Genomic DNA, 20,529 nt, shown 5'->3' with positions numbered 1-20,529 from the left:
GGAATTTCATTTTTTAAAAATTATATCTTAGCTAATGCTTATTCCATTTATAACTTTTCGAATTCTAACAGGCATAAATAACCCCAGACTTCACTGTAGTGAAAATAAAATGATTAGTTCTTCAGTCAATTTTGTAAGATGCAGCTAAAGATAAAAATAAGTAGCTGGAAGACAAGAAAAATGTTTAATTCCTGTGAATATCAGTTCTATTGTAAATATAAAATACCAAATGCGATAGCATAACTGGCAAACCAAGTTATATATAATAAATTTTTTCAATCTAAAATAAAGGGAATAGGATGGGTGAAATAGGTGACGGGGAATTAAGAGTACACTTACCTTGGTAAGCACTGAGTAATATATAGAATTGTTGAATCACTGCATTATACACCTGAAACTAATATAACACCATATCCTAACTGTAATAGAATTAAAATTTAAAAAGAAAAAAATGAAACAGATCCATGTATACTGTGAAATAAGACTATCTTTAGAATATTAAAAAAATTAAGTGATTAGTTAATAAATTTTTTACAGCATTTAGTTTTATTTTTCTCAAGTTTATGTTGGGCATCACTACTTACCTACCAATCTCTCTTACCTAATTCTCAATTATTCCAGGGACACCAGGGTGACTCAGTCAATTAAGCAGCCAGCTCTTGATTTCCACTCAGATAGTGATCTCAGGGTGGTGGGATTGAGCCCTGGGTCTGGCTGTGCACTCAGTGGGGAGTCTGCCTGAGATTCTCTCTCCCTCTCCCACTGTCCCTTCCTATCCCCCCCCTCTAAAATAAATAAATAAATAAATCTTAAAAATAAACAAATTCTCAGTTATTCCAATACCCGAAGAGAGGATAGCAGCTATCTGTCACATAATCTGTCACAAATTAAATATTTCACTGAATTTCCTTTCATGATCTAAAATCCATACCTCCTCCTGTGATCCAGTTTTCTACACTATGCCTAGAAAATGAGCTGAGTTAGAGAAGGATCACTCACCTCCATTAAGCTCTTGTCATCAGGCCACCAGAGGGCAGATGCAGGTACTTGGATCAGAGCACAACATGCCCAGAGTAGCTGCAGACCAGGAGTCAGGGACCTGGTAGTTTGCTAAGAATGGGCTCAGAGCATGACAGAAGGAAGACAATTCAGGCGCTGGGGAGATACAGCAAGGCCAGAGTGAGGTCTGGCAGATTCCGTGGCAGTTTGTCAGTTGCTTTGATCATCATTAGCTTAAGAGAAAGAGAAACCCTGATTGGAATGACCTACCCACCCACCCTTTTTTATGAGGGAGGGGGAAGGCAACTCATTTAGATTCAAGGCGGCAATCTAATCTTGAGATTGACATATCACCAATTCTGAGTTGGGATTCTCTACAAAAGAAGAAATAAACATCATCTGCCTGTAAGCCTAATGCACGAGAAATAACCACCTCATCTCCGTTTGTGATCCCAGCAATGAGACACCATCTAAGTGGCTTTAATGGAAAGCTATTCCACCTCTCAGAGCTCACATTCCATTCAAACAGCCCCGACTCTATTTCTGAGATATAAATGCCTGGAAAATGCTAGGCCCTTAAGGAAGCAAGATGAGAAAAGCCTCATTTCTTTCTTGAGTCATTTTAGTTCACAGAGATTTGTACCTAGACTGTGCTTCTGAGTGACCAACAGATTTTCTTATAGTAATTCCTCTAACTCAATAGATTTTATTGAATGTCTGTCTCCTACTCAATGCCTCATTGTCCAGTCCTAATGTGCACAAATATTCCTCTAGTGTTTGGGATTGTCCAGGTATGCCAGGTTCTGTAGCTTTGCACATGTTGTCCCTTCTGTTGGGGTCCTCTCTCTCCCAACCCCAATCATTATCTCTTTAGTGAACTTTTCCATAACCAGCCTCACCAAATTTTACTCCCCTCTCCTATCCATTGTAGAAAATATTTCATACTGTATACTCTGTAGTACTCTGTACTAGAGTTTGTCACCTTCAGCCCTGCTGACATTTTGAGCTGGCTAAGTTTTTGTTGGGTGGGGTTGCTGTCCTGTGAATTTTAGGATGTATATCCACGTCTCTGGCCTCTGCTCACCAGATGCCAGGAGCACCTCCCTAGTTATCATAGTCAAACTGTCTCCAGATACTGCCAAATGTCTGCTAGGTACATGGGGGTAGGACTCCCTCCCAGTTGAGAATTAGTGCTTTACACATTTCTATAGCACCTTAGATCTTTGTGTATACCTGTACATAATTATTTTGTTTGATTGCATGTCTGTCCCTTCACTAAAGTATGGATAACTGCTGGGTAGTGCTGTGTCTTGCTCACCTTGACAGTACATGGCATTTGTTGGATAAAACTCCTTATCAAATAAATGGCTATTAAATTTTGATGATCAGCTAGGAACTATGTTCTTTTTTTTTTTTAGGATTTTATTTATTTATTTGACAGAGATCGCAAGGAGGCAGAGAGGCAGGCAGAGGAGAGAGAGGAGGAAGCAGGTTCCCTGCTGAGCAGAGAGCCTGATGCAGGGCTCGATCCCAGGACCCTGGGATCATGACCTGAGCCGAAGGCAGAGGCTTTAACCCACTAGCCACCCAGGCACCCCAGGAACTATGTTCTTAAGTAAAAAAAAATTAACTTTGTTTTATCTTGAATATTTTTGTTGTTAGCTGAAATTTTTTTAAAAAGACTTTATTTATTTAAGAGAGAGAGGGGCGCTTGGGTGGCTCAGTGGTTTAAAGCCTCTGCCTTCGCCTCGGGTCATGATCCCAGGGTCCTGGGATTGAGCCCCGCATGGGGCTCTCTGCTGCTCAGCGGGGAGCCTGCTTCCTCCTCTCTCTCTCTCTGCCTGCCTCTCTGCCTACTTGCCATCTCTATCTGTTAAATAAATAAAATATTTTTTTAAAAAAGAGAGAGAGAGAGAACAAGAGAGGGGGAGGGGGCAGATGGAGAGAGAGAAGCAGGCTCCCCATTGAGCAAAGAGCCTGATATAGGGCTCGATTCCAGGACCCTGAGATCATGACCTGAGCCAAAGGTAGATTTTTTTTTTAAATTAAATTTTTTATTTATTTTCAGCATAACAGTATTCATTGTTTTTTCACCACACCCAGTGCTCCATGCAATCTGTGCCCTCCCTAATACCCACCACCTGGTTCCCCCACCCTCCCACCCCGCCCCTTCAAAACCTTCAGGTTGTTTTTCAGAGTCCATAGTCTCTCATGGTTCACCTCCCCTTCCAATTTCCCTCAACTCCCTTCTCCTCTCCATCTACCCTTGTCCTCTATATTATTTGTTATGCTCCACGAATAAGTGAAACCATATGATACTTGACTTTCTCTGTTTGACTTATTTCACTCAGCATAATCTCTTCCAGTCCTGTCCATGTTGCTACAAAAGTTGGGTATTCGTCCTTTCTGATGGAGGCATAATACTCCATAGTGTATATGGACCACATCTTCCTTATCCATTCATCCGTTGAAGGGCATCTTGGTTCTTTCCACAGTTTGGCGACCGTGGCCATTGCTGCTATAAACATTGGGGTACAGATGGCCCTTCTTTTCACTACATCTGTATCTTTGGGGTAAATACCCAGCAGTGCAATTGCAGGGTCATAGGGAAGATCTATTTTTAATTTCCTGAGGAATCTCCACACTGTTCTCCAAAGTGGCTGCACCAGTCTGCATTCCCACCAACAGTGTAAGAGGGTTCCCCTTTCTCCACATCCTCTCCAACACACGTTGTTTCCTGTCTTGCTAATTTTGGCCATTCTAACTGGTGTAAGGTGGTATCTCAATGTGGTTTTGATTTGAATCTCCCTGATGGCTAGTGATGATGAACATTTTTTCATGTGTCTGGTAGCCATTCAGTATTTTTCAAAGAGCTGGAGCAAATAATACTAAAATTTGTATGGAACCAGAAGAGACCCCGAATTGCTAAGGAAATGTTGAAAAACAAAAATAAAACTGGTGGCATCACGTTACCTGATTTCAAGCTTTACTACAAAGCTGTGATCACCAAGACAGCATGGTACTGGCATAAAAACAGACACATGGACCAGTGGAACAGAGTAGAGAGCCCAGATATGGACCCTCAACTCTATGGTCAAATAATCTTTGACAAAACAGGAAAAAATATCCAGTGGAAAAAAAACAGTCTCTTCAATAAATGGTGCTGGGAAAACTGGACAGCTATATGTAGAAGAATGAAACTTGACCAAAGGCAGATTCTTAACCTACTGAGCCCTCCAGGCGCCCTTTGGCTGAAATGTTTAACCTCATTCAGTAAAGATGATTGTTCTAAATCCTACAGTCTTACACATTGTTGAGCCGGTAGCCCTGGGACAAGAATACTGGTATAAAAGACAGAAGCCTTCTGTCCCACTGAAGAACCCAGAGCACTGAATAATGCTGGCTAAGATGTTTAACTCCTCTGGGAATCAGTTCCTTCCATAAGATGTGACTTCCTAAGACTCCCTTCCACCTTTAAAAATTGTGATGCCAAAATCTATATAGCATGAGGTCCCAAATTTCACAACAGGGCACTTCGAGTTTTTATTTCACTATTTAAAAACAAAGTTGGATGTTGCCTGGATGGCTCAGTTGGTTTAGCATCTGTCTTTGGCTTAGGTCATGATCCCAGAGTCCTGGGATTGAGCCTTACCTTGGGTTCCCTTCTCAGTAGGGAGCCTACTTCTTCTTCTCCCTCTTCACCACCCCCGTTCCCGTCCCCACTCCTAGTCATGCTCTGTCTCTCTATCTGTCTATCTCTCTCTCACATAAATAAATAGAATCTTGAAAAAAAAAAGTAAAACAAAGTTGGGGGAGGCAGTGGACAGTGATATCTAAGAAGCTACATGTACTGGGTTTTACCATGTAATTTGTAGGGGAGGGAAACAAAAACAAAGTCATAAATCAAAGCTACTTTTCTTTTTCCAAGCCTCAATCTTACCATTATACAAAATATAGATGATAATGCTTACCTCATAGGATTTCAGTGAGGATTAAATGAGACGATGTATATAATGGGCTTAGCAGCTCTTGGTACACGGTGAGCACCCAGGAGAGCTACCGTCATTGTGCTGACATTGGCATAGCAGATTGTTGATGAATCTTCTGCAACCTCAAATTAACTTTCTGTCTTTAAATATAACAAGAGATACAAGTAGGTATTAAACTTCAAGGACTCCAACAGAGCTGAATATAAATTAAAAGTTCAATTTTTCATCTTCTAGAACCCAAGGAAGTTACTGAGAAGTCAGAGTTATTTCCTCTTTTATGCTTCAGTGAGGACCTGGCAGATGTTTCTATCATAGCTTTTATCACACTGCATTATTTCTTTCATTGTATTACAAATGTTTTTCACATCTCTTCTCCACTAGCTGTGAGTTTCTTAGAGGAAAGGACTATCTTGTACATTTTTTTTCAAAGATTTTATTTATTTATTTGACAGACAGAGATCACAAGTAGGCAGAGAGGCAGGCAGAGAGAGAGGAGGAAGCAGGCTCCCTGCTGAGCAGAGAGCCCCATGCGGGGCTCAATCCCAGAACTCTGGGATCATGACCTGAGCCGAAGGCAGAAGTTTAACCCACTGAGCCACCCAGGTGCCCCTATCTTGTACATTTTTTAACTACACAGGCCTACCATACTATGAAAATTTAATAAATACCAAGTAAATGAGCAGATGAATGGGCCATGAATTAATGAATGGCTCATGCCTAGCAAAGCACTGCACCTACTCTCTTCTGGTTGGAGAAAAGGACAACTGTTGTCTCTGTGGCTTGGCCTTGTTCAGAGGAAAGGCAGAGAAAAATTCATTCTCTAAAGGCTCTTTTCTCAGCAGGGTAGCCAAGGGGTATGGGTGACTATTGTCCCTATCCTGTCACACCACCCTGGCAGCCCTTCTGCCCTCCCTTTAGAGTCAGTGATACTGGCAGAGCCACATCTGGGGCCCTGTGCCTTCTATGTGCCACTCCACAGGAAAAGGGAATACTCCCTTTAGGATCTTTTTGCCTGCTGATAGCTAAGAGAGTCAGGGAAGGGCCCAGATCAAATGCTACCTTGATTAATGTCTCCCATACAGTGGCAGTTACCATGTTAGAGCTCCTGTGAATAGTCCCTGGATAGTGAAGCAGAAAAAGATTGTCTCAAAGTCAGAAACCCACCGGCATAATACCGTGAAACTGAACTATGAAACTGGAGATGGAAGAAGAAAACTTCGTGTTTTACTTCTAAAGTACCGTGTATTAACAAATGTCTAAAACTGTTTATAAATAAGTCTGGCAGAATAGCCTGCTGCCCCTAACCATGAATACCTGGTAGGTAGGGCCCAACCTTGCCTACTAGCCTCAGCTCCCAACCCAGCCAGGGACTACTGGGTAGGACACTAGGACAGCAGGGCCTGCAGACAAAGACCTGTGCCTTCTGGAGAGCTTTGGTGGTTCTAAGTATCCATGAGGCTGTCAGAAAGGCCCAAGGAGGCCAGTAGGGAAGAAACACTGGGAGTTCATGTGCATTTGTGCAGGTGCCAGATGCTGCTGCTCCCTGTTTTTGCTGAAGGGAAGCTACTCTTCTAGCGACAGACACCGAGCTAATGATGTCATTGAAACCTATTTTACTGTTAACACTCCCTGGGACAGTCATCACAGTACACAGATTTTAATACCAAATCAGTGGAACCTAATTAAAGTAGCTAAGGAAGGGACCTAAAAGTTTAATCCTTTGTAACAATTTTAGGAGTTTGTTTCTCCTGGCTTTAGTACTTAATATTTACAGTAGGCATGAATTCACTGTGGACTGGATGATAGAAAAGACCAGTCCTTGCTGAAACTTGGGTGAGACTTCTCTTCTCTGTCTCTCTTAACCCCTTTCTTGAATAGTTCCATTTCAGTTTGTGGTTGATGAAATGCAGATATGTCCCAGCTCGAGATATTTGGCTTTCATTCTCTGCTGTAACCTCAGTGAACATCAGGAAATGATGAATATGCTTTGCCAGATTATCTCACTGTGAGGCTAACTTGGTGTAAAGCTAGATCAGTCCTCAAGTGAATACATTTGAATGTCCACCTCTCCTAATCCCATATCCACTCTTGTCGCATGAGCTTCTACTTTTCCAAAAGGATACCTGAAAGCTAAATCTAGACTTCCATCGCTGTCCCCCTGGAGTCCTATCGTTGTCACCTTTGAACAAACACCATCTCCTAGGAGTTGCCGCAGCTCAAAGGCTTGCACAGCTATGCTGGCTGTACTAAAATGAAACTGCTAGACATCCGAGGGCAGGAGAGCACATGTGCACTACCAACATCCTCAGACCAAGGTTCCTTCATCCTTTTTCTTATACACTTCAAAAAATACACTTCTATTTTGAGAGGAAAATCAACAGGTGGAATTATTTATTTATTTACCTCCATATATTTATTTAATATCTTATTTCTTTTTGTTTGAGAGAGAAAGTGAGAGAGCATGAGCAGAGAGGGGAGAGCAGAGAAAGAGAGAGCCTGATGCGGGCTCAATGAGGGGCTTAAAGTGATGCTCAATCCCAGAACCCTAGGGTCATGACCTGAGCCAAAGGCAGATGTTTAACCGACAAAGCCACCTAGGTGCCCCACCTCCTCCATATTTTTCCTTCAACTTTCAAACACCATCTTTGGCCTTCACTGGGATCATGCTGAATCCTTAATAATCTTTCTCTGGAGGCTTTCTTCCAGATCCTTTGGGGCTCCTTAGCAACTATAGAATAAGCTCTAAATTTCATACCACGGGACCAAGTGCTCTATTCATGATGTGGCCTTAATCTTCTTTTCTTTACCTCTCACTGCTTCCCACAGCCACGTACAATAGTCAGCCAAATTATTCATGTCTGTATGCTCTGTGGCAGCTCACTTCAACGTCTGCTCTTACATCCTGTTGGGTTCCTGTTCTTGCCTGTGATGTGTGAAGCACCTAGTACTGTGCCTGGACCATAGCTATTATTTAATGCCAGATGTCATTATTTTTTTTTATTTTTAAAATTTTGTGTTGACATATAATGTATTATTTGCTTCAGGGGCACAGGTCTGTGAATCATCAGGCTTACACATTTCACAGCACTCACCATAACGTATACCCTCCCCAGTGTCCACAACCCAGCCATTCTATCCCTATGTCCCCACTCCCCAGCAACCCTCAGTTTGTTTCCTGAGATTAAGAGTCTTTTATGGTTTGTCTCCCTCCTGATCTTGCTTCAGTTCTTTTTTTTACATTCAATTAATATTTATTAAGTTATTGTACCCCTGACTGTCCACACAAAAGACTTTTATTTTTGTTTCATTTTGTTTTAAAGTATCATTTTATTTTCCTTTCTTCAGTTCTTATTTAAATTCCAGTTAGTTAACATATTAGTTTCAGGTGTAGAATTTAGTGATTCATCATTTACATACAACACCCAGTGTTCATCACTACAAGTGTCCTCCTTAACCCATGAGGCATTGAATCTATCCTCCTGCCTACCTCCCCTCCAGTAACTCTTAGTTTGTTCTCTGTAGTTAAGAGTCTGTTTCCTAGTTTGCCTTGCTCTTTTTTCCCCGTATGTTCAACTGTTTTGTCCCTTAAATTCCACATATCAGTGAAATAATATGGTTTTTGTCTTTCTCTCACTGATTTATTTCTTGCTTCAATTCTTAAAAGAGGTATTATTATAAGTCATGCTGCCACTAAAATATTTGATCCCTATCTACTGCTTATACTCCAAATCCCTATCAGATTTTTCTCCCTGATGAGCTGGGCTAGACAATGAAGTAATAAAAGTCAGTGTTCCCAAGCATATGTATGAGTGTGCTTGTGGGGGATGAGGGGGATTGACTAGAAGAGGGCATAAGGGAACTTTCTGGGATGATGGAATTGTTCTATATTTTGATTGGGGTGTTGGTCATTATGACTATACACACACACACACACACACACACACACATCTCTCTCTAAACTCATCTAATTATACACTTAAAAATCAGTTCATTTTGCTGTCTATAAAATTCATCTTGATTTTTTGAGAAAGTCAGAATCCCCTCTTTTTTTCCCCCCTAAAGCAGAGTCAAAAACTCAAATGTCTACATGAGCTTTGCAGGTAAGGGAAATGTGTAGTGGGCTAGGGACAATACAATAGGGAGGGTTGAGGGCGGCTGACAAACTAGACAGAGTCTGCTCTTTATCCTGATCACATAGGCAATATGTGCAAAAGCAGACGCTGCATTTAATAGGCAACTCAGATGTTTGAATCATTAGCTAGTTTTCTGATACACTGTGCTATGTCACAGAGTAATTAATAGTCTCCAAAGTAGGACACATAAGATGATGTACTGAAACGTAAAAAGGTAATATTCGGAAATTGCTTTCAATTTTTTCATTTTCATGTTCTTTTTCTTCCCCTTTTTATTTTGGAATATACAAAGGAACCCACAGAAGGGAGCACACCACATTTATCTTTTCTTTAAAAGATTTTCTTTATTTAAGACAGAGAGCAAGCGGGAGCAAGAGAGAGCGTGCGTACACATGCACCTGAGCAGGGGGGTGGGGCAAAAGCAGGCTCCCCGATGAGCAGGAAGCCCAGGACACTGGGATCATGACCTGAGCCTAAGACAGCCACTTAATCAACTGAGCCACCCAGGCACCTCTACCACATTCATCTTGCATAGCCTATGTCAAGTCAAGCAACAAAAGCCTGGGGTGTGGGACATTTCAGAGACTGCAGTGTGTAGACAGATACAACACAGAGATGGGCACCATTCCATTGGCACCACTGAGCCTCCATGTTGGACAGCAGCACTGCTATAGCCACAGAAAGTAAGGAACAAACTTTACTGCCCATTTCATTCTGAGGGAAAAGGAGAGAGGACTGTAGAAATCCCATCCTCTCCAGTTCTAAAGTGCAGGCTGAATTGTGAGTGCTATATGAATTGCCTCTGCAAAAGAAGAAAAAGCACGTGTTTGGCTGGAGGTGGAGCATGGGTGCCGAGGAGGTCTTCTTAAGGCCTGTGAGTGACCTTGGAGCAGCTGGGATGGTGATGCAGTGATGTGTTTGTTCACAGAGACGCATGCTGGCTTGTTGATTAGCTGACCAGGGTAGTGGAGGCAGGCACACCTGTAAAGCCAGGGTGATGGCATCTCCTCTCTGGCCTGACAGGTCAGAGAGACCAGAACAACAACCCTAGATTCCCACGTGCCTAGACAACTCCTCAGACTAGCTCAAAGGCCAGTAGGAGTCCAGGGGACATAGTGCCTGCCCATATACCCACCTGAACCCTGCTGATTGGAGATGACGTCAGAAGGACTGACTTCCTTCTACTCCAGTGGAATCAGGAAATCCAGAGAAACCCAGAGACAGCACCCTGCCTGGTCCCTTGATTAAAATAAAGTTTCCATTGTTCTAAATAAGACCTCATATATGGTTGCTTAAACAAGAATAACGTTTATTTATCTCAAGTAAAAGTCCAAATTTGTATGGTGGCTCTGACTTGCAAAGTTGTCAGTCTTCCAGGTTCCTTCCGTCCACTTGCTCCACTATCTCTATGATGTTGCCCTTGTTTATGTGAGCCAAAATGCCCATGTGTTGTCATTTAAAAATTGATTCCTATGAGAAAAAAAGGAAAAATTGCTTTGAGAACAACCACTAGTCTCTGGCACACTGTGACAACTAAAGTCCAGCCCTAAAGTATGAAACTAAAGGAACCAAAAAGCAGTCTCACAGTGTGTGAGAAATGAAAGGATTTTTTATATACTCCAGAGAACAATTTTTTAAAGCAGCCTTTTCTTTTTCTTTTTTTTTTAAAGATTTTATTTATTTATTTGACAGACAGAGATCACAAGCAGGCGGAGAGGCAGGCAGAGAGAGAGGGGGAAGCAGGCTCCCCACGGAGCAGAGAGCCCGATGCGGGGCTCAATCCCAGGACCCTGGGAATCATGACCTGAGCCGAAGGCAGAGGCTTTAACCCACTGAGCCACCCAGGCGCCCCTAAAGCAGCCTTTTTGAGTCTAGTATACTGCATGCCAGCAACCCATAGTTTCTGCATGAGGCATGTTTCCATGCCAAGGGTTCTATCTGTCCTGAATGACACAGCACAGCTCATATATAAATGCAGTGGCACTGATAGCAGTTGAGTTTTTTCAAACAAACTGGGCAATTTTTATTATATTGAAGGGAAGTGCAGAGGCACTGACTGCAGAAGATGTGGCCACATTCTGTAGAGTAAGTGTGTCACCTACTTGGTTCAATCTCGCAGTACCCATCCATACAAATTCAACACCAGATATAACCAGGTAGTATGCAACTTAAAGCTTCTTCCAGGGGATTATGGCAGGTACTGTTGGTCACATACACATCACGGTTTCTCATCAACTCCTCCTCATCACTGTTCACCACAAAGCTGCCAATTTGACCTTGGAGTCACCTTGTGTTTCCCCCTGGCCACCTCCTTTCTTCAGTAATTGCAACAGAGTCGTGGCAAGTTAGGTCAATCACTGTAGGTTCCAGGGATTCACAGGTGAGGTCAGCTATTTCATCACTTTTGCTGAAATCTATCAGTTCTGCTTCTAAGACCATCTCAGGAATTGGGCCTCCTTCCGTAGCTATAAGGAATTCTTGGGTTTGTCTGGAATTCACCATGCTACCATAGCACACTCTTGTATTCATCATGCTTGTTGGATCCAGTCTTCGGAGAAGTAAGTGAGCTATGCTGAAGTTTACAGTGAATGTTAAAGTCTCCAGTGTCTCAGACCTGTTGGTCAGTTACTCTCTAACTAAATTCTACGTAAGAATTTAGAGCCCAGTGTTTCTGGCATATTTGAACTCTGATTCTAGCTCCTCCTGTCTCCACTTCCACAACTGCTGTGTTCCCACGTGTGTGGGTGGGTACAAGTTTATGACTTTTAAGAAAACTCAATCTGAATTTTTAAATGAAAAAAAAAGAAAAATTAAGTTTTGGCAATATCTAAAGTAAGATTGGTAAGTAAAATAATGTAAAATTGATAGATATCCAGAGGAAAAAAATGTGTACTCAAAATATTTTGATAGTTATGCATTTAAACAAAGTTTAAACTTTTGTCTTTCTGCATTCCATGTCCTGATGGCAGTGGAAAGGAGAAGCCCAAATGGCACTTACATGAAGAAAAGCACAAAGTCACTGTGCCGGGGCACCTAAGTGGTGCATTCGACTAAGCATTTCAGCTCAGGTCATGGTCTCAGGTCATGGCTTTGAGCCCCATGCTCGGTGTGGAATCGGCTTGGGATCATCTCTCCCTCTCCCTTTGCCCCCCCTCCCATTCATTCTCTCTCTCTCTCTCAAATGGTAAGTAAAGAAATTTTAAAAAGAAAAAATCACTTCATACCAAGAAAGGGTCACTACTTCATCCAAGATCCAGTGTGAGGATCTCAAGGAAACTTTTTTTTTTAAGAGAGTGAGAGAAGGGGTTGGAGGAGCAGAGGGAAAGGTTGAGAGAGTATCTTAAGCAGACTCTACACCCAGCACAGAGCCTGACTGGGGACTCAATCTCAAAAACCCTGAGATCATGATCTGAGCCAAAATCAAGAGGGCCCCTTAACTGACTAAGCCACCCAGGCACCTTGAAAACACTTATTTTTTACAAAGTAAAAATGAAGAGACCAAAAAGTTCTTTGCATCTTTGGGTTTCTAATAACAAATAAGAAATGACCCATTTAGTCCATGCAGAGGTTCATCTTGCCCAGCGTTCCTTTTCTAACAGCTATCAAGAGGAATTTTCTTGAAAAGTTTTATCCCAGATTCTGTTTTATAAAAGAGGGGATGGAGTTCAAGCATTTGCCATAAAGAGACTTGGTTTGGGTCTAGGCTCTGTGACTTCGGGCAAATGATGTAAATAGTTATAGTTCTCAAAACTTCAGCATATAAGTCCTTTCTAAAAATTATTTTGTAATTAAAAAAATAATGCACCTTCAGTCATCATTAGGGAAATGCAAATTAAAACCATAATGAGATACAATTTCACACCCACTGGGATGACTATAATTTAAAAAATAAGATAGGGGCGCCTGGGTGTCTCAGTGGGTTGAGCCTCTGCCTTCGGCTCAGGTAATGATCCCAGGGTCCTGGGATCAAGCCCCATATTAAGCTTTCTGCTCTGTGGGGAGCCTGCTTCCCCCTCCCCCTCTGCCTGCCTCTCTGCCTACTTGTGATCTCTCTCTCTCTCTCTGTCAAATAAGTAAAATCTTTGGGGGAAAAATGATCTTTAAAAAATAGATAATATAAAGTGTTGGTGAGGATGCAGAAAAATTGGGATTCTGATATAGTGCTGGTAGGATTGTAAAATGGTGTAGCAGCTTTGGGAAACAGTCTGTCAGTTCCTCAAAAGGTTAAATATAGAGTTACCATATGACCCAGCAACTCCACTCCTAGGTGTATACCCAAGAGAATTGAAAACATCTGTCCAATTTGAAAACTTGTACGTGAATGTTGAGAACAATATTAATAGCAAAAAAGTGGAAACAACCCAAATGCCCATTAATGAAGGGGTAAACAAAATGTTGTGTATCAATACAATGGAATTTTACTCAGCAGTAAAAAAGAATAAAGTACAGATACTTGCTATAATATGGATAATCTTTGAAAACATCGTATTAGGTAGTAGAACCCAATCACGAAAGACCATAAGCTGTATGATTCCATTAATATGAAATGTCAAGAACAGGTAAATCCATAGCAACAGAAAGATGAGTTGTTCCTTAGGCCTGGGGTATTGAGGAGAAGTAGGAAGTGATTGCTAATGGGTATAGGGTTTCTTTTTGGAGAATGAAAACGTTCTAAAATTGAGGTGATGTTTGCACAACTCTGAATATACTAAAGCCCACTGAATTGTATTGTTTAAACAGATGAATTGTATGGTTTGTGAATTACATCTCCATAAAGCTCTTACCAAAACAAACACATAAGCTGCCATAGAAATGTTACACAAAACAGTGTGACATAATCTGAATTCAGACATAGGCCCTAGAACCTGGTGCGGAAGCGTGGGGTCCTAAAGGAAATGGAGAGGAGGGCACCCTCACGAAGGCATAATGCTTAGGGCTCCACTGGAAGCGCCAACCTACTTACCGAAGCAGTTCTTTTAGATCCCCCCAGACACCTGCTTTTTGCCAGATCACCGCCCTCCAGTATTTGTCTTCTTTGACCGTCCTACTCTTCCTTATTTGCGCTGTGCCCAGGGAAACAGAACCTTCAGGTCGAGGCTGAGCTGCCCCAAAAAGCAGCGCCCACCACCACGGACCCCACCCACGGACCCCATCAGTGACTGCGCTGTTTTGTCCTGATCAGCCCAGTCCTGCCCAGAGGACTATCCAGCGAGAATGCGCTGGAAGAGTGCGTTCCCGCGGCGCTCCACTTCATGGCCTCTCAGCTGCTTGCCTGTAGGATCTGGGCAGAGCCTCAGCGAGCCGAACCCAGTTGCCTGGCCACATTGGGCCCGGAAGAAGGACAGATTTGCCACAGGGCCAGGGAGAGCCGGCGGATAGAGAGAAGCGGAGGGCGGGGGCGGCATGGGACAGGAACTCACCGTGAGCTCGCTCAGGCTGGCGGCAGTGCTCAGCGAATAATAGCCAAAGTCATGAAGCGAGTGGTCTCAGTGCAAGTTATCGACGGGACCGCGGAAAACACCGGGGGTTTCCCTCCTTTTAACCCAACTATTTTAGTTTCTCAACTGACCAATCAAAAAACCCGAGGCCATGGTGGCTTGTCACCAGTCTCTGGGCGGAAAGCCATGTTCTAGCTTAGAAAACGGGAGTTTCCCGTCCTTTGTTTCCTCTTTCTGCAGGCTTCTGCTTTCTGAGAAAGAGGAGGCACTGGTTTGTTTATTCTTTCCCCTGATTATTAGCTCAGCAACTCTCTACTCGCTAGAAAAGTGGTTCTTATTCAATAGAGGCAATATGCCTCTCTAAAAGCTTTGGAAATCAACACAGCTATTTTTAGTTGTTCCAACTGGTATAGGGGCTGAGGGCCAGGGGCCCCAGCTTCCCACCCCCCCACACGTATTCATTCATTCTCTCTCTCTCTCTCTCTTAATGTATGGAAACCTGCTTATAATCTGGTCTTTACAATCACATGTAAAAATATGTTTTATTTTTCAATTATTTTATTTCTTGAATATGTATTAACTTTTTTTTTAAGATTTTATTTATCTATTTGACAGACAGTGATCACAAGTAGGCAGAGAGGCAGGCAGAGAGAAAGAGGGGGAAGCAGGCTCCCTGCTGTGGGGCTCAATCCCAGGACCTGAGCTGAAGGCAGAGGCTTTAACCCACTGAGCCACCCAGGAGCCCCTGTATTAGCTATTTAGTATGCCAGGACTGTTAGCAAAGTGGGCCCACTCCTCCATGACTTATGGACAGAGACTACACCAAATAGAGTTGCCTCAGGGGCAACTTTATTTGTACAGAGAGGGAGATCAGGGGGAATCATTTTCACAGCTGCTATCCCGGAACAAAGGAAAGCTGGCTCCTTTTATTGACATTTGGGATATTCAGAAGGGGATTTTAACATTACAATGAGGTTGCGGTAACTGCCACACTTTCTGAATCATCTGGGCAGGCACCTTCCTCAAATGTTTCTTTTTCTGTTCCAGCAGTTTGTTAGTTTGTTTCTAAAAGGTAAGATTGATAGCTAGACAGAAGCTTCTAAAAATCTGGTTCCTACAAGGTGGGCTCACTAAGCAGAATCCTCTACTTGAGATTTTCTGAGATCAGGGGGTCAGGCAGGTAATAGGACCATATAGCTGAATTTTCCAGGAATGCAACTATCAGACAACTAAAAGGAAGATGTGTTTTCGGTTTGTTTTTTGTATTTGAAATTTTTCCTAGAGATATTCACTGTTTAGGAGGAACACACCACAGCCAACAATACTATATCTGATTCTGAGCCATCAATATAGTGCCACTCTGTCTTCAGTGTCATGGCTTACAGAGATTCTAGGCCAGTTGCAAACATCTGGTACTCCTTCCATGAGCCTCTGAAGCCAGGCCAGAGCATTCACATACTAAATTGCTTAGCCTTCACAATCGAATTAGTAAAAGGGTACCATTCAAGAATTGTAAAAAGAAAGTGTTGGAGAAAATGGGGTGGGAGGGTTAGATTTGATTGGAGTTAAAACTTCTAATCTATAGTGGAGTCCTGGGGCCTGTGTTCATCTCAGTCTGTCAAGCATGAGCTTGAGAACTGACTCCCCACCCTAAAAATCTAGCAGAGAAGACTCCCATATACACGTGACCCACTTACTACGCCATCACCAGTTGGTGGCAGAAAACTTCATTTTACAGGTAAGAAAACTGAGGCTGGGAAAAATTAAGAGGTTTGAAAGAGGATGAACTGTGACAGAGGCAGGCCCAGAAGCTCCTGAGAATGCAGTTTGTATATTCTCTGAGCAAGATCATTCCCAGAAATCCTGAGGCTGCCGGAAGAGAGCTGGCTTCCCTTTGGGGAACTGTCCAGAATGAGTGAGGACTTTTACCTAAAGCCCTTCATGAAAAGGAGTGGAAGCATGGATTGTTTTTTTCACCAGTTAAGTGCTTAAAAGTTTTCCCTTTTATCCCTTTGCTGTGGTTTAGGTCATTTTTACTTGATCTAGGAAGCCATGAAAATAAATAACACTGCAAGTAAAAGCAGTTGCCTGGAGCTGTACATTTCACAGAGCTCTTCTTACCATCTCCTTCTCAGAATAACGCTTGAACAGTGTCTGGCATGGTGTAGATGCTCCATATTTATTGAATAAATGATTGATTGAGTAAGTGAATAAACTTTATGATGTAGGAATAATCATCCCATTTTATGGATATGGTCCAAAGGGTCAAGCCAGTAATAATGATTTCTCCAGTTTCTTTTGTGGAATTAGGATTCAGACTTAGGTCTGAGTTCAGTGGCATCTACACTTTAATGCTAGCCCCTAGAAATTCGGAACTTTTAATGGAAGTTAGGGACTGCATGTGTTGTGGGCCCTGCAGAGGAAGTTAACAGGAAACTCTCAGTAGCACACTGATGCCCCACCCAGACTATGTGAGTCCATTACCCAGCTTTTTCATATTTTGCTGCTAACAACTAGCACCTTGCACATTACCCTCCTGCCCTGCAGGTTACCCCAAGGCACTGGAGTGAGCTGGTAGTACCTGGGAATTTCATGTTCATCCCACAACACACTCTGCAACATATAGCCAAAAACAAGCCAATATGAGGTGCCAAAGCCCAGCTCCTTTGCTCCAGGGCAGAACTAACTTTGAGGGATATTCCCGGGTTTTAGAGCTCCCGTGGGATCAGGCTGAGTGTGTGACTTCTGAAATCACCCCTTCACTTGGCTTCTTTCCATTCCCTCTCCTTCATCCCCAACACCCCCCCCCCAAGCCCTTATTGATTTCTCCTTGAATACCTGTTTTTATAAGTCATATACATCCAGATTCTGGCATTGAGGACTGCTTCTGCAGGAGCTCAACCTAACGTGCTCCCTGATTCTTCAGACGATGAAAATGACATGCATGTTTCTAGACAGTCAGGATGCCTAGAAAACCCCTTCAAATAGCACTATGGCCTTGTGTGACAGCAAGAGTGCTCTCTGTTTTTTCTAATGAAGACAGTAAAAAGAGGAAGTGGCCCATGGGGGTTGGGAAGCCTTACATACATTACCGTGGTCTTCAGTTAGGCCTGTGTGCTATAAAGACAGAAATGTCTTCTTTGTGTCAGAGACTTTTTAATCATGGTAAGTGCTTGATACATGACTAAATTTTTTTTTCTCATTTCTATTTACCAAGTTTTCTTTCCCCCCTAAGGTTTACCTCCCTTCTTTTGCTCTCCAAAGTATCAGAATTGTTTTTTTTTTTTTAAGATTTTATTTATTTATTTATTTGACAGACAGAGAGATCACAAGTAGGCAGAGAGGCAGACAGAGAGACGAGAAGCAGGCTCCCCACTGAGCAGAGAGCCCAACGCAGGGCTCGATCCCAGGACCCTGAGATCATGACCGGAGCCCACGGCAGAGGCTTTAACCTACTGAGCCACCCAGGCACCCCCAGAATTGTTTTTAATGCATGAATTTTCCAATCAAACTGCTCAGATATCTAGGACCCAGTTAGTTAGTCTTTGGCTAGTCTTTGATTTTTTTCTAAAGGCTAGAGTCCAAGGAGACAATTACCCCGTCAAGCTGGGCTGGTGTGCCAGCTCAGAGGTGTGTATCATCTGCTGTCAAGGTTTGTCTGCTAAACTGTTTCCTCTCTGTGTCCCAGAACAGGGGTATCAGCAAGAATGGGGACCTGCTGTGGCCCTCATTCAGGAATGAGTTCAAGTATTTCAAAAGAATGACCACATACTCCTCAGTAGAAGGTAAACAGAATTTGGTGATTATGGGTAGGAAGACATGGTTCTCTATTCCCGAGAAGAATCTACTTTTAAAAGACATTTAATTTGATTAAATTTAATTAATTTGATTAATTTAGTGCTCAGAGACCTCAAGGAACGTCCATAGCAAACTCGTTTTCTTGCTGAAAGTCTGGATGATGTCTTAAAATTTTTTGAACAACCAGAATTAGCAAATAAAGTGGACATGATTAGGATGGTTGGGAGACAGTTCTGTTTATAAGGAAGCCATGGACAAGCAGGCTACCTTAGACTATTTGTGACAAGGATTATGCAGGAATTTGAAAGTGACACTTTTTTTCCAGAAATTGATTTGGAGAAATAAAAACTTCTCCCAGGTGTTCTTTCTAATGTCCAGAAGGAAGAAGGCATTAAGTACAAATTTGAAGTATATGAGAAGAACGGTGAATGTGAAGGTATTCTCTGATTTATTTCAAGTTGTTTCCCCTCCCCTCCAAACAATTGTATATTTTAATATTAGAAAAAAAGAATTTTGTTGACTTTAGTTCAATGGTTATTTCTAAGCAATGAGTATTTATTACTTAATCTTAATTAGACTATAGTAAAGATCAATCTTATTTAGACCGTATCAGATGCCATTTGAGAAACATTTTTGCTATAACAGTATGATGCCCATCAAGGGCCAGCACTTGCCTAGGATAGTATATCTACCAAGAGCCAAAGTGAGAAAGTCCCCTGATAGCATAAGTTGAAACCAGAACCTATAGAGATAGGACAAGATAGATTTGTTCAAAGGTCAGAAATGGATTATAAAGAGAAGAGTTAGAACTCAGATACTAAAAGAAAATTTGATCAAAGTAGAGATTATGAATTTTTTTATGCCATATCACACTTCTGAAAAAAAGTTCTGTTCATTCAGACAGGGAATCAGTAATTTGAGAACTCCGGCATATTCCATAGGGATAGTAAAGAGGTCAGTAGGACACTACCTTTGTGAAGGTTAAAAGAGAAGGTTGAGACCTCTTGAAACTGTTTCTGATCTTCAGTGAAATTCCATGGGATGTTACAATGACAGCAGAAGAATAGGCTGTTCTTTACAAAAAAGAGGAATCTAATAACAAGCATATGGCTAACGTTAGAAGTTGAAAAGGCAATGAACTGAAAATAGATAATGCTAGAAACCAAAATTATTAAGTTGGAAACTAAACTAAATTTCACTGAATTAAAAAATGAAAATTAAAAAGAAAAAAAAAGCCTAGAATACAGGGAGAGATAAAGCTATTTTTGCCCCTAAAACCTTAATGGCTATATCACAGACAAAATATTTATTTTATTAAGGAAAGACCTTGAATTTTTCCTCAAGAACTTAGGGTCTAAAATAAAGTAAAAAGCAACAGCCCAAAGATATTGGGAGAGTGGTTGTACACAAATACTAGAAAAGACAACATTTGCCAGTGCCTGTATTGTTTCCATGTATGCCATGTTTTCATTAGGAAAAAAAAAATGTTTTTCTAATGTTTTCATTAGAGTGGAAAAAAAAGTGAGATGTAACAATTATTATTTAATAAAATTTTTAATAAACATAATAATAATAATACCAGTGACCATTTCTTATATTTTTTTTCTTCTGACATTATCAAAATATAATTTGAAAAACTGGACATTAAACAAAATAATAATTTCCAAAGCCATGTTCTTGGGAATATGTACACTCAGTGCAATGCTGCTTGCCAGCCTGCCTGCCTGCCTGTCTTTCTCCCTTTCCCCCTCCCTCCCTCCTTCCCTCCTTCTTTTTCTTTCCTCCCTCCCTCCCTCACTCTCCTTTCCTTTCCCTCCCTTCCTTCCTTCCTCCTTCCCTTCCTCCCTTCCTTCCCTTCTTCATTCCGGTATAATTAACATACAGTGTTGTATTAGTTTCAGGTGTACAGTATAGTCGATTCAGCAATTTTCAATGCTCATCAAGATATGTGTACTCTTAATCCCCTTCGCCTATTTTACTCATCTTCCCACCTACCTCCCCTCCGGTAACCACCAGTTTTTTCTCTGTGGTTAAGAGTCTGTTTTTGTCGTTGTTGTTTGGTTTGTCTTTTTTTTCTTTGTTCATTTGTTTTGTTTCTTAAATTCCACATATGAGTGAAATCATATTTTTTTTCCTCTGGCTGACTTCGTTCAATTAGTTAGCATTATACCC

The 20,529-nt window shown here is 41.8% G+C and overlaps 1 long non-coding RNA gene and 2 pseudogenes across 3 annotated transcripts; 1 reads left to right on the top strand and 2 right to left on the bottom strand.

The window, feature by feature from the left end:
* Positions 1–9,453: 9,453 nt before the first annotated feature.
* Positions 9,454–14,899, bottom strand: LOC308345757. The gene is made up of 3 exons (XR_013967103.1): positions 14,542–14,899; positions 10,257–10,591; positions 9,454–10,102 (listed from the first exon to the last, which is right to left on the bottom strand). It is a non-coding gene; the product is annotated as an uncharacterized lncRNA (long non-coding RNA).
* Positions 11,084–11,650, bottom strand: LOC308346330 (E3 ubiquitin-protein ligase RNF4-like; annotated as a pseudogene). The gene has a single exon. The product of its transcript is annotated as an E3 ubiquitin-protein ligase RNF4-like (transcript).
* Positions 14,900–18,244: 3,345 nt separating the features above from the next.
* LOC308346662 (dihydrofolate reductase-like) lies at positions 18,245–18,804 on the top strand (annotated as a pseudogene). Its single transcript has one exon. The product of its transcript is annotated as a dihydrofolate reductase-like (transcript).
* The last annotated feature ends 1,725 nt before the right edge of the window (positions 18,805–20,529 follow it).

This window comes from Martes martes, assembly GCF_963455335.1.
Source record: "Martes martes genome assembly, chromosome: 7".
Classification (NCBI taxonomy): domain Eukaryota; kingdom Metazoa; phylum Chordata; class Mammalia; order Carnivora; family Mustelidae; genus Martes; species Martes martes.
Note: the sequence above shows the minus strand (reverse complement) of the source record. Positions and strands in the feature narration are given on the sequence as shown.